Source organism: Scomber scombrus, chromosome 2 (genome assembly GCF_963691925.1).
Source record: "Scomber scombrus chromosome 2, fScoSco1.1, whole genome shotgun sequence".
In the NCBI taxonomy this organism is placed as follows: domain Eukaryota; kingdom Metazoa; phylum Chordata; class Actinopteri; order Scombriformes; family Scombridae; genus Scomber; species Scomber scombrus.
In genome coordinates this window covers 29,940,489-29,953,050 of record NC_084971.1, presented here as the reverse complement: position 1 = coordinate 29,953,050, position 12,562 = coordinate 29,940,489, and the positions used below count along the sequence as shown (strand labels likewise).

Sequence of the window (12,562 nt, the reverse complement as noted above, 5' to 3'; positions counted from 1 at the left end):
TGCATTTCCTATAACTGACCAATGAGCGATGGTCAGCCCTACAAGATCTGCCCCCAAAAGTTTCTGTACTTTTGGAAAGTATTATAAACCTCCCAAGCTGGGACCTTTTACCAGTAACGCAATCTCTGTGGAACTTCATTAGAGCCTGCTTCCTCTAGTGGAAACACAAGTAAAGGAAATTAGTTCTTCAAAATGTTCTCAGTCCCCTGTGGTGGAAACGTGGCTTAAGCTGTCTCACCATTGTCCACAACATGGCGGCGCCAGAGATTGTTTGATGCTGGGAATAGTTGGGGGCTGTGTCATTTACTGGTAGAGCACAAACGCCCCCCCCCCCCCCCCCCCCCCCAAGCAGGGACCTACAAACCCTTCTGAGTATTGAAACACACTACACACAGTAATGACTGCAGATTTTTCTTCAAGGTGATAATTAACAACTATGTTCAGCATTTTAATAACCACGTGCAAACAGAAGGCAGGCAGATGTCTGATTACTGCGGTAAAGTTGGGAAACTGACTGAAAGAACTGACAGCTCACATTTAGAGAGGGAAAAAGCAACAAACAAGAAGTAAAGTGAAGTTAAATGCCACGAGATGACTGCATCTTTAGTGACAGAATATTCCAGAAAGGGCTCTTACTCCTAAAAGCTCTCAATAACACCTTGCTGCAGGTTTTGGAGGTTTTTTTTGTGGGGGTACATTATCAAGGCTGGGTGCCAGGGTCCCTCAGGCTGCAGCACCAGAGGAGCTAATGTAGTCTGTCACCAGTGGCGCTACACGTGTGACGGGCTACACTACAGGCTATTCTCCCTGCCTGCCTCCACTTTGTCTTTTTCACTAGGTTATTTCATGATGAAGCAATATATTTTCATCACGCTGACAGCGTACCAAAGCAAATGAATTAATAGTTTAGCGTGAACTCCCTGAAAACATCGCGTGACATGAGCAAATTACTCAATATGATGATTCGATTATGGGAAAAGTTGCTATGGTAACTAAAATATGAGGAAAAAGCAGCCAAAAAGGCAAAAGTTTACATGTCAAGCAACTTGTAATTACTTGTTGGGGCCTCATCTAGCCCAACTCTAGCACTGCCTTTTGTCCACAATTGATTTTTGATCATTTCCAGCCGTTTCTCTTCTCTTTTTCATTGTGGATTGGACTGTGGGACAACAAAATCCTCCAATGCCACACAAAGACAATATATCAAGCTAATGTAGTGTTCATATACTGAAATCTATCAGTACACTTATTGTAATGTGTCCCTATTCCAATATATTTAAAACCCCAGTAAGAATTATGTAGTATAATATTTGGACTCTGGATATTTAGATGTAATCTCAACCCTCTTCAAACCTTCTACTTCCTCCACCACACAACCCTCCTCTTTCCCACCACATTCAGTATTTGACTTTTTCTATCCATATCATATATATGTATATATAATACGTTATTATATTTGACAATATAGCTCTAAAGTCGAACCATTTGAAAATCAGTCAGTTTAATCTTTTACATTGTATCTTGTAACAAGAATTAATCCTGTTCGATTGCCAACCATTTATTCATATCTTCTGCTTCACTGTAACCTTTATTATGCTGTTTAATCTGTCTCATTTTAGTTTAACATTCTCTCTTGTATTTTAAATCCTATCTGTATGCATACTTTTTACTGCCTGAAAGTCTTTCATGCTTTACATAAAGCACTTTAAATTTCCTTGTAGCTGCTTGTTGGTGCTGTATATATAAAATTGCCCTGCCTTCAAGTGCTTCAGTGTGGATAGAAAACAACTTGAAGATACATTGAATGGAAAATGTTTGACATGTAGACAACATTTTCTAATTAAGCTTTTCCTCTGCCGCTAACAACTTCTCCGTCATTGGTAAACTGTGGGAAGCTCCTGTAAGCTGAAGCCCTATTTCAGTAACCAAAGGATGTGGACGTGGGTCAGACTAATCACTTTAATGCATTCACTCAGAAAGCCGGAAAATACAGTATAATGAGGTTTCTCTATCCCTGCCTGTCTCTTATTATCTCTCAACCCTTCTCTCTTATCAGCATTTCTTATTGCTTCCATAAATAAAACCAGTTTAAAGTGTGTTTTCTTTTTTTGTACATCTTGCACGACTGCACATAAACAAATACAGTATTCTTCTTCTGGTGACTCATCCATGTCATGTGTGTAAGATTTTCCTCTCACATGTTGTGGTTATGTATTTGATTTTGTGTGTCTGTGTTTTGCTTTTGCTCGAGGCAAAAACCCACACAGGCACTTCAAAACTCTCAAATAAAGCATCCGTCCCTTCTTCTCTGTTTTTTCAGCTTGCCTGATCTCCTTTTTTGTTTAACTTTTGATGTGGTGTGTGTGTGTACATTAGTATAACACACATGCTGTGTTATTAAAGTCGTTACTGTCATGCTCCAAGTGTTCCCTTTTTTGTCCCTTTTTCTTGTTTTCTTAATATAAAAATCCAAAAAACAGGAATCCAGTTCCAGTCAGTGAGCAGAGAGAACTGTGAGCACCTCAGCTGGAAAATGAAACACACCTGAACCCCATTAACCTGGGTAAATATACTCAAGCTGTGTCCTATTTCAGGGGCTAGGCTGTACCTCCTACAGAGTCTGCGTTTCAAGGCTGAATATGTCTTGACAGCGTTGTCTCATCCAAAAACCTCCTCCAAATTAGTCTGAAAAATGCTGCCTTGTTTAAAATGTGTAGAGCAACGAGGTGCAGGTTCAACAAACCAACCTTGAATTTGATCACAGTTACAGCATTTTGTCATCTTAGTTGTTAGAGGTTACTACAGCCACATGAGAAAAATGGTGAAATACTTAATCAAAGAAGCTCATTAGTAAACTGAAGCTTGATTCAAAGAGCTAAAGTGGGTGAGGGGTTGATGGTGTTGCTTTAAAAAGAGTTAAGGTCTCCAGTGTCACTGTTGGCTTCTCGTTAGGCCTTTCTCAATATGCTATGAATGTCCTTTAATCAAACAGAAGGATTAATCAAACATTTATTAATGACTGATGGTGAATTAATGAATGTGAATTGGTGTAGAGACTAATTATGAGTCAGGATATGAACACTATGTAAGGGTTAACATTTACAGTATCTTCCAGTATGTGTTCCTTTTAAAGTTGGACATTGCCAAATTGAAAATTAAGGATTATAAAACTCACAGTGTTCCACGACTCAGGCGCCAAACACAAACAATGAACCTGGCTGACCGCAGGAAACTTGCATTCTTAGGGCAGACAGCATGAATATTTGCAACACTCATGATTCATTTTGACATCATTCTGCACAGATAATCCAACAGAGCTTTACAGCAGTTTGTGAAATAGTCACAAAATGTAATCTGTAGATTTATGGACTTGGACACATTTTTTCAAGGCACTCAGCATGACTTTGAAACTAATGTATTTTTAAATGGAAGTATCTTTCATGCCTTTATTCTATCAATCGGGGCTGTGAACTGTTGCACTGTTAAAAAGAAGCTGTTTATGGATGTGACCGTGCCGTGGTTAAGATCTGGTTAGGTTTAGGCTCAAAAACCACTGGGTTAGGGTTAGGGAAAGATCATGGTTAAGGTTAAATGATACTTTCTTAAAGTTGGGTAACCATTGTCGTCATGACAAAATAAACACCATGACAAGAAAACATCTGGACTTGCAGTTGGAAACATGACACTTGAGGTTGGAAACAGGAGGCAAATGGTGGTCCCCTGCAGCAATGTCCCCCTTTTGTCACTTATCTGTCAAACCATCCACCTAATCCACCTCCTCCAAACATGGAAATGTGTACAGTTGCATAGATGGCATGTGTCAGTCAAATGTGGTGAAAGCATAAAAGACACTTCCAAATGAATATATTAGTTTGAAAGTCATGCTTAGTGTCACGAAAAAACTGGAAAATTCGTGTCCATGTACACAAATCTATAGATTAAATTGTGTGACTCTTTCACAAACTGTTGTTACACTCTGTTGGATAATCGGTCTAAATGCATTAAGCTGATTCATTACCATTCACAGTGTTTTCCTCCATGTTCATAGGTTTTGTGCATGAAATTGGCCTGAAGCTCCCAGCTGTAGCTCAAACTCTGAGAGCCACTCCAAAATGTTCAATAAGGAGGTCAAAAATGTTCAAGTTCTGAATTGTCTCACTGTAAATGCCCAAATGACCAGAAATGTTCATGTTCCACCCATTTTCGTGAGAATGCTTGGGAGCTTACTTGTGCGGATTTGGGGAAGACGACTCTCCCAGCAGGCCACTTGAACCAACCAGCTGCATTGAGGATCAGAGCCAGACCCCCAACTGTCATAGTTTTTATCTCACCACTGTTAAGTCAGCAAAATAAAGTTTGGAGACTTTAAGGCAAGAAATTAGACTTGCAGATTTGGAATATGTGGTCAATTTATCAACAATAGTGCCTATGTGTACATTTACATTGTGTCTGTGTCCATCTGTTCTTTTGTCTTCTTCTCTCTGCTCATTTCTCTCTGGACCTTTGCACACTCTCGACACCCTCCTCCCACATCCTCCCTCTCTCCCAGTCTAACCTCTACTCCCAAGTCCCAAGATAAATCTAAACCACAATGAAAACACACACAGCCTTCAGCTGTTTAACCCATCGTTGCAAAGAACAAGAGGGAGAGGAGCCCAGGGGAGCAATGGAGAGATGGAGAAGGAAGAAAAAAAACGAGGCAGAAAAATATTTTTTCAACATAAGATAAAAGTTACTTGGCTGGCTTTGTCATCATGGCAGAACAACAGGCACCGCAGCTGTGAGCCAAAAGCAGTGCGGTTCAACAGCAACGTTAAACCATAATGTAACATGAAGGTTGCAGAATTCCAAATTGTTGTAAATTAAAAGCATTCACCGCTTTCTGTCTTACTCTAACCAGCCTTCATGTTAGTTTCTCAGTGCATGGACCATTATTTCATCAGACTTTATAAGTAAAAATGAAATGAAATGGCATGTTTTTTCATTTATAATGTACATTCCTGCCCCATAAATCACTTGTCCTGTGAGGAGAAACCAAAAGGGATACATTTATATTTCATATTATTTGGTTTCAGGAGTAGACAGAGCACATACAACCAATCAAACCACTTAATTTGAAACCATATTTCCATAAAGCATTTAAATCACTCTTCTATCACAGTCTTTGCTGACCAAAGGCGTGATTGCATCCTGCTACTAAACACAAGGGCCACAGACTTTAAACATCAGCCCACATTAGCTTTCCTGGTAAAGTCTCCCTCTTCTCTAACTTACAAATATGAACATACGTCTTGTCCTGCATGTTAGCTCACTTAACAAGCGACCAAACAAACATTCAGCATTGTTAATCAGTCAGTTAGGCAATATAGATAATTATCTGCTTAGCTGAAGCACATTAAACATCCGTATACACACCGGAAAATGGCACTTTGGTCTGTTTAGAAGCTGTCGCCCTTATACTCTTTAATACCACTTCTAACAACACACTGTCTGCCCATGATTTATACACTACAGCACAAGTTTGCTTACTTTGTCTCTATAGTTTCCTGCCAGAGCTCAGCCTGACAGCTGCTGTCGATCAAAAACAAGATAAAAGAGAAGAAATACATTGATATTATTTTTGACAGGAGGAGAGGATGAGTAAATATGATTTAATGTGGATGTTTTAGTAGATATGATAAAATGCACTTGATATAAACTTGATATTTTGAAGTAAACGGCTGTCCAGGTTAATCCCTGCATGCATCTTTCCAATGCCGTCAGAGTTGACCCATTACGTTGTCTTTGTTCCATTAATTGAAGTGCTTGTGTACAGTATTGATCTTGATTGAGCTTTCCATTTGACTGTCAGTCAGAGTAGTAGGGTTTTGTGTTTTTCTTTGTTTGTTTTTTTAGTTGTGTTTTGGGGCATTTTGCCTTTATGGGGCAGTTAGTGGCAAAGAGGCCAACAGGAAACAGGAAAAGGTCCCTTTGCTGGACTCAAACCAGGGACTCTGTGGATATGTGGTTGTTATGACCCTCTGAAATGGCTCGTGTCCAAGAGGGCCAAACATAACAACATCACCAGAGTCAGGTTGTCAGGAAAAATGACCAATTTACTAACAAAAACAAAGCAACAATCTCAAACTAAAGATGATGGGCCAGCCAAACTGAACCAAAAGAAGGGAAGACAACCAGACCAGCCCACAAAGAGCCGTGGGACAACTACAACTAAACCCAACTGAAAAAAAGCAGCGAAAACAGGACTGCCCGTCCCATTAAACAAACAAACATACAACAGGAAGCACACAAGCTGCTGCTGTGAAGTGGAAGAGGGAGCGTGTGTTTCCTCCCCTCTTTATAGGTCCTGTGACAATCAGTCCAAACCACAGCACCTGAAGAGAAACACACTCGGCCACCAGGACTCAAATTGTTAAGTTTTATGAATAAGGCAGATTAATATCCCTCCACTGGAGATTCACAGCTGTCAGCGTTGGAGAGAGCTATTAACCTTCATCAGTCCAGAGAAAATTAAGTTTATAGGCTTTTCCATCAGTTTAGTAACGTCAGTCTGTCACTGTTTGTTGAACACTTTAGTTCAGAGTGTTACATCGTCTTCTTAAAGATGGATTTATTTCTACCCAGAGAATGACTACTAATATATTGCTGATCCTTTTGCTGCAGGGCCAGAAAAAAAGTGTTTACCAGACTAATACAGGGTTAAATGCATAGATAAAAACATTCACAAACACCTATAGAGAAATTTAGAATGTCCAATTAAGCACATAGTTGAGATTAATTGGGGTTTAGATGGTGGAATGACTATAGAGGCCCAAAAAGTGATATCTTTTTAGATCCATGTCTTGTATGAACATGTTATTTAAGTGTGCAAACAAGATGAAAACATGTGTGTCTAAAGTAAAGTATCACCTTTAAGGATATGAAGGGCTCTGTGAATAACTAAGAAAATCTTTGTATTAATAGCATCAGCAAAACCTGGGCATTATAAATCTTGCACTGCTGTTGGATTGTATTGTATTAGCTTGTTGGCATGTTCCTTAATACTAGTTAACTGTATGCTCCGTCTTAATGAGACTTTTTGGTTATGTCTCTGCTCTGTTTCAACATCTTGCTGTTGTAGTCTGTGGACCTTGTCAAGAAAAACAGAAGCTTCCCTTCATGCTCCTGTGTGTTTCTTTGAGTTATGATGATAAATGCACTGCATCTTAGCCTGCGTCCATGGCATGCACTCAGTTCTTCCATAACAGTGAAAAATTGGTTTGTAAATCCTATTGTGCGCGAGGACACCACTTACACTACTGCAAGGCCAGTATTCATGGTTCAGTGAGTGCAGTGAAGATGTTTTAATCTAGTAGCCTCGAGGACAGCAAGTAAACTACTGGATGTAGATTAAATGGATTTCATCTCGCTGTGGACAAAGTTATTACCACACACACACACACACACACACATTCACACACACACACACACACAATCACAAGCTTTGGCTGTAGCAACGCTATCATAACAAAGACTCAGCAGGATTTATTTTGTGGTTTGACCGCATTTATGAAGACGAATGTGATGTGTTAACCTCGCACAGTAAGTTTCTGTATGTACAAACATGCTCATCTATTGATCCAATAAACAGTCACCGCTCTCCTCATGTATTCAATATGTCACAGAGCATGGGTGAATATTTTGTGGGAATCTGCGAACAGATTATTGTTAGATCTGAACTCCCTGCAGCACGAAACAAGTGTGTTTGTGTACTTAAACCAGCTGTTCAAAGTTTAATATGGCTGCCTAGTTGTGCAATGAAAATATGTCCCAGTGAGTGAGACGTAGTTGGTCGATGTTTTGAGGTCAGAGAGGATGTTTGGAATCGTGGAATACTTTAATGCTGTCAAAGGGCGTTTTCATACTTGGACTAAATACTTGAATGCCGACCCAGGACTATTTCGTTTGAATAATGGGTCATTATGAGAGGGCTGTTCTTACTCGGAATTAAAGTTAGCATTTAGTCATGCCCTCACTGGGTGCTATAATTTTCACAGAACATAGTTACACATTCAAACAAGCATGCTATACACCTCTCAGAGTCTGAAATTGATAGTTTGAAATAAATCCACAAAGATAAAAGACGTATTTTTCTGGACAGCATCCAAATTCAATTTAGTCTTTCCAATATCACCAAATGTTGGATAATAGTGGGACTTCTGATTAAAGAAGAAGGGGGTGTAGCTCAGTGGTAGAGCATTTGACTGCAGATCAAGAGGTCCCCAGTTCAATTCTGGGTGCCCCCTTCATCAGGCTGGTGTAGTTCATTTTAAAAATGTGGATAACAGTACGCACTTCTCAACAATCTCTCCTGGAAGGTATTCCTACTATAGTGTACATTAGAAGTGACAGAAATACTTTTGCAACAAATATATAAAGAGAACTTGAGATAGAAATTTAAATCTTGCTTGGATTGTTGGTTTTGGAAAGTTACAGAAACTGTGAGACACAAGCTTTCAATACTGACGCCAGGAAGATGTAGGAGAAGTAACATCATCATTAACTGATACCATCTGTCAATCCCTTTTTGGCTATTTAACTGTTTTATGCTGTATGAATGTGGCCCAGTGGCCTAATGGATAAGGCATCAGCCTCCGGAGCTGGGGATTGTGGGTTCAAGTCCCACCTGGGTCGGATAGTGGAAACATTTAACTGTGAATCATGAGTAACTCCACATTTGAAGGAAGTGTGGTGTTATAAATTGAATTTGTCATGGTGATTTGGTCAAATTGAATAAAAATAAATACCCCATTTGAAGAAAGAATACATCCTTTATACCGGAGCCGGAGGGTCACTGGATATTCATTTATTTCACAAACAGTTGAGTGACCAGAGAAACGTGTTGACTGTCAACAAGGTCGGCCACAGCTCGTCGTTTTCCCCTATAATCATCTCTGCTTTCCCTTATATGATTTTCTTTCACCAAATAAAGTGCTGCCAGTTTATAATTGAAGAGAAGTTGTTTCCAGCCATTCAAAAGCTTCCAAGTCTCTGTTTACAACAAAATAAAAGACACAGAAATAAACAACTCAAAAACAATGCATGAAGACTGCTTCTGTCCATTGTTGGGATTTTATGCTTAATTTTGAATTGTTGCTTCTGGATTTGTGACGGTAACAGTATCGAGCTGTTATAACAAAGCAATTAGATATTTCAAAAACAAATGCAAAAATCCCTCTAACACATGAGTTTTGTTTGCCTTTGCTTTTGAAAACACACACACACACACACACACACACACACACACACACACACACACACACACACACACACACAGGACTTAAATATGTCTATTTTATTACATATTTCACGTGATGTCTTGCATGTTTGTTTGTTCATACAGGCTGTAAATGTAAATATCGTGGTCACTGTCGAGTCATATTTGACAGGACATACATTATGCTGTTCTGTTAGTTGGAATAAAATCAGCTCCATCTGTCTCCCTAACTGTTTTCATAGTCAAAGCAAAACATAAGTGGAGCGAGATGGCTGATGTCCATAATTTAATCAACATCCCACGTCTGCTGGCCTTCTCCTTCTGGCTCTCTCTGCACAATTTTTCATAACCACTCTTCTACTTCTAGACTGCATGCATTTAGCGTCTACCTTCCTGATAAATATGCTGATTGTTTGGTTGATCTGTACATATAGATAAATTGCTCGTTTGTCTGAATACTGGAGTTCAACACGGCCTCGGGTCCCCACTTTCACCTCAGTCACTTTGTCTATCTGGCATTCACCTCTGCACCGTCACCAGCTGTCAATCAGTGACCTGAAAACCTCAAACTCCTCAGAGGGCAAAGTGGGAAACAGCTCATTAGGGAAGAAAACAAACCAAGACACTGCAGTTTCTTTTTTACCTCCCAGGGAAATAATAATTATGTTCTTGCATCGATGATAATGACACATATTTTAAGACAAGTAACATATTTTTAGACGGTAAACACATACCACAACTGTGTTTTTGGGACCCCCGAGGATATGTGTGTGATGTTATCTGGAAAGCTCAGAAAGGAAGTTTGGAAGAGGTTTTTGTTGTTGTTGTTGTTGTTTGTTAAAACTTCAGCTCAGTGGCCCAGTTTGGTAGACTTGTCTGTAAACGAGCACCAACAACTAAAATTGAATCATAGGTAAAAACTACATAAAACAGTTTTATTTTATCCTGTGGCAATTCACTGTCTGTCAATCTCTCTGTATCTGTTTCCTAAGTCTACATTACGTTCACAACAGCCCATTGAAGCTGTGGATTGTGGGTATAAGTCTCTTAATTTCAAATTGAGATTCTCTAAAAATAAAGAAAGAAATCTCTACACACCTGAGTAGTGCCTGGTGTGTAGGAGGAATGTGCTACCAGAAATAGAAAAAAAAGCTCCCACACACTAGTTAGCGAGACAGTCTGCATTAGCTTATTTTGAATCATTTCCATAAATTGAGATTCTCTAAACAATGATATGTGCATTTTTTTGTAGTTTTCAAACAGAAATTGTATAGGTACACATATCGTCAAATACATCAGGTCACTGCATTTACAGTGGTTTGTATTACTAAACATGCTCATTGTCTAAATCCTCATATGCCAAATATTACTATAACTGATATAACCCTTTAAACAGAAGTGATTCAAATGTTTCTGTAATGTGGTAATGTCTTAAAAAGATAATGGAAAATTCAATAGCATCAGATTTTACTGCAATGAGTTGGTTGATTGTTAAGGTGAAGCTATTCCTGAACTCCAGTGGTTTCAGTTTTAACTAATAGCAGTAGGTATATATAGCTACACCAATAGCCATGTGGAGTACTTCAATACCTCAAGTACCGTATCATACAATCTCGACCCAGGAGGACTATTTCTCTGGAAGAAGGGGTCATTATGAGAGGTTTAATCCCACTCTGAACTGAAGTTGACATTCAGTCATCCCCATTCTGGCTGCTATAATTCATACTGAACGTGGTTACTCATTTGAACAAGCATGCTATACAGCTCTCAGGATCTGAAATGGACATCTTAAATCAAGGCCAGCCTCAAGCTTTCACATTTCACCAAATGTACAATAATAGAGGACCTTGTGTTCAGAGAACAATGGGTTATAGCTCAGTGTTAAAGCGTTTGACTGCAAATCAAGGGGTCGCAGTTCAATTCTTGGTGCTCACAGCACTAGGCCAGTCTAAGGCTCAAACAGCATGTGTGGAAAAGTGTCCTCGACAAGCTGTTGAACAACATAACATTTATCTAATCCATGTGTTCGGGGAAAGTTTTGATTGCTTTAAACAATAGCATCTGTAGTTTATGTCAACAAAATTTACCAACTGCCATAAAATCCAAAAGACAAAACAACAGGCCTAGTGAACAATTCTTGTCAATTACAGTATTCTGTGTTGCAGGAAATATAGCAGGAAATATAACAGGAAGAATAACAGGAATTATACCAAGAGAAACGACCATTGCCACAGCATAAAGAGGGCCCACTCATGCTGTGTTGTTGGCCAGTGACTACAGTCAATGCTCTGCTTTACAGTTTATCTCATGTGGTCAAATGTGGATTACAAGGGCAACCCCTCAGCTATCATTTACACAACACTGGTGAACCTGAGTTTTTGGTCTAGACAGACATCATGGAGCGTCAACAGGAAAATACACACAGTATGTGATGTGCTCGGTCAGAGAGAGAGATGACCCTTGAGGTGGAGTCACAGAGGACAGAGCTTACATGCTGCCTGTGTGAGGACATTATATCAGAGATATCTGGATGCCAAAATGTTTTTTTTGTGTATTTTAAGGACAAATATCAGACCAAATGCTGTGGTCAGATAGAAAGGTTTTAAAAGGATGGATTTTTAGGAGGACATATCTGAAACATGAACATTTATAGTGAGAATAGACTCTTGAGACTAGTGTATGTGTGACATGAGCTCATTTACCTAGTTGACTTTATTATTAGGTTACTGTTTATAAGTCTAAATGAGAAATTACATAAAGAAACTCTGTCATGCTCACAGTTACACAGCCACAAAGGCATTTTAATGGCGCATGGATGAAGGAGGTGATGCCCTTGTTGATTAATTTATTTTCCTTTGATGCATGACTTAAATGTTTGCTGGAGAAATAGATTATTGTTGGGAACACTCTTGGTGTTTTTAGGACTGCATAATGATTTCAGAAAATGTGCTAAAGCGTTTGAGGAAAAACTGTAAAGCAAATGTGGGATTTTTGTTCAATGGCGCCCTCTAATGGTGACCATTAGCAAGAGCATGAAAACTTTTTCAACTGCATGACCTAGAAATCCTGCAGTCATTTACACATAACATTGAGGGGAAAATCCTTTAAATGTTTGAAACTTATTTTCTATTTTAGGTGTAAATGTCAATGAAAATCATGCTACACAGCACACGATGAAGGTCATTTATAAGCATTGACCATTACTGAAAATGTTTAATGATAAATGGTTTTTCTGTGGCCCCCAGAGGCCAGTTTGAGCACTGTAGTTATGCTTCATAGAGCAGAACTGTCATTATGGTTTACAGC

General features: G+C 39.1%; 2 non-coding genes across 2 annotated transcripts; both read left to right on the top strand.

Moving 5' to 3' along the window:
• Positions 1 to 8,213: 8,213 nt before the first annotated feature.
• On the top strand, positions 8,214 to 8,285 carry trnac-gca (transfer RNA cysteine (anticodon GCA)). Its single transcript has one exon. It is a non-coding gene; the product is annotated as a tRNA-Cys (tRNA).
• A 315-nt stretch (positions 8,286 to 8,600) lies between these two features.
• On the top strand, positions 8,601 to 8,673 carry trnar-ccg (transfer RNA arginine (anticodon CCG)). The gene has a single exon. It is a non-coding gene; the product is annotated as a tRNA-Arg (tRNA).
• Positions 8,674 to 12,562: the final 3,889 nt, after the last annotated feature.